This window comes from Myotis davidii, unplaced genomic scaffold (genome assembly GCF_000327345.1).
Source record: "Myotis davidii unplaced genomic scaffold, ASM32734v1 scaffold809, whole genome shotgun sequence".
Classification (NCBI taxonomy): Eukaryota; Metazoa; Chordata; class Mammalia; order Chiroptera; family Vespertilionidae; genus Myotis; species Myotis davidii.
In genome coordinates, this window is record NW_006300017.1 from 1,635,483 (window position 1) to 1,637,096 (window position 1,614).

The 1,614-nt window shown below is 60.0% G+C and overlaps 1 long non-coding RNA gene across 1 annotated transcript in view; it reads right to left on the minus strand.

Moving 5' to 3' along the window:
* Positions 1-1,332, minus strand: part of LOC107185035 — a 16,396-nt gene extending 15,064 nt beyond the window's left edge. Inside the window, exon 1 of the long non-coding RNA XR_001515941.1 lies at positions 1,233-1,332. This is a non-coding gene — a long non-coding RNA (uncharacterized LOC107185035). The remainder of the gene's footprint in view (positions 1-1,232) is intronic.
* Positions 1,333-1,614: the final 282 nt, after the last annotated feature.

Below are 1,614 nucleotides of genomic sequence, written 5' to 3' on the forward strand. Positions count from 1 at the left end.
CCATTCCCCAGGACAAAGGTTTGTTTCTTCTGCTTAGCTCCAGTCAGAGCTAATAATCAAAATGGTTCAAATGGCCCTATAAAGTTTTTCAAATTTGAGCAGGTCACATCCTATCATCTGTAACTTGACTGGCAGATATCTACAATGACCACCCCCGGCTACCGCTTCCAGACCCGCCCGCTGGCAACCCCGGTGCCCGCGGAGCTGGAGGAGGGAGGGGTCCTGCAGCATCACCCGCTGCGGTAGCCGGGCCTGGGCAGGGGGTGGGCTTACCTTCCCCGGGGCCTTCGCCTACCACAGCGGTTCTCAACCTGCGCTGCAGGCGCCCCTCCCGGCTGCAGCCTCGGTCTGGGTGACGTCATCCCTCTGAGCTCCAGGCGGGAGGGGGTGGGGCTTTGCGGAGGAGACAGGCTCCGCCCCCAGACCAGCTCTGCCTCTGGGAGAACGACCCTTTCATAGGGGTCGCCTAAGACCATCCTGCATATCAGATATTGACATGACGATTCATCACAGTAGCAACATGACAGTGATGAAGGAGCAACGAAAATCATTTTATGGTTGGGTCACAACATGAAGACCTGTATTTAAAGGGCCAGGAGGTTGAGAACCACTGGGCTACCACATCCATGATCTTTCCCAGTTTCACTGAGTGGAGCCCTGAGCTTCCAAGGCCCCTGAGCCAGCTGGCAGGACCCCCGTTTCCTGGTACCCCGGCCTCAGCCCCCCTCAACCCACAGCGCGTCCAGAATGCTCTAATGATCTGCAAAGGATGCGTCCGGGGTGTCCCACTGAACTTTCTTCTCCGAATACCAGCCCAGGGAGGAGTAACTGGGAGACCAGCACTCCCCTGGGTTTGTTACTGCTGAGCTAAAGCAAGAAAGCTGTGAGTTGAATCTTGCCACTGTTCCTGGCCCTACAGAAGGTCCCTTCACCTCTCCCATTCGCTGCTGGACAGAAGCAGGCTTGATCCCAGCTCCTGGCCTGCTTCCAAAGCTGGCATTGGCCCCAGCATCCCGGCTCCTCACCACCCCCCACCCCCGTCCCCTCCTGCAGGCTCCCCCAGCCTAGCCACTGTGGCTGGGAGTACTGAGATCCCGGGGCCTGGCATCTTCAGGCCTTCCCATTCCCACCTTAGATGTCGGGGTGCTATGGGGGGACACCACAGGCAGCCGTGTGCAGAGCTGGGGTGGAACAGATGCCAGAGCCAGCCCCGCCTGTTCTGGGAAACTCACCACACCACAGGGCCTCTTGTTCTAGCTGCTTGGCACGGCCTCGGGGCGCAGGCGCAAGGAGCCTTCCAGGTGCAAGCCCTCAGGAACCGGGAGCTGGGCCCACGTGTGCCCGCGTGCGTGCGCAGGGCAGATGCTTGGCTCGGTGCCACGCCCTCTTAGCCCTTGCTAAGCCCGTGGCTCTGCAGCCATGATGTGTCAGAACAGACAGACGTGAGGGTGAGGGTGGAACGGGCAGGAAGAAAGGAGGGACTGGGAGAGAAATTCCCACTGTGACTCATTGGGCCCTGGACCAGGGGCCCTGGGCAAGACCAGCGCTCAGACCACCTCCCACCAGGAAAACGCTGCCCCTTCCTCCACCGGCTCCCAGACTTCACAGGGCAAA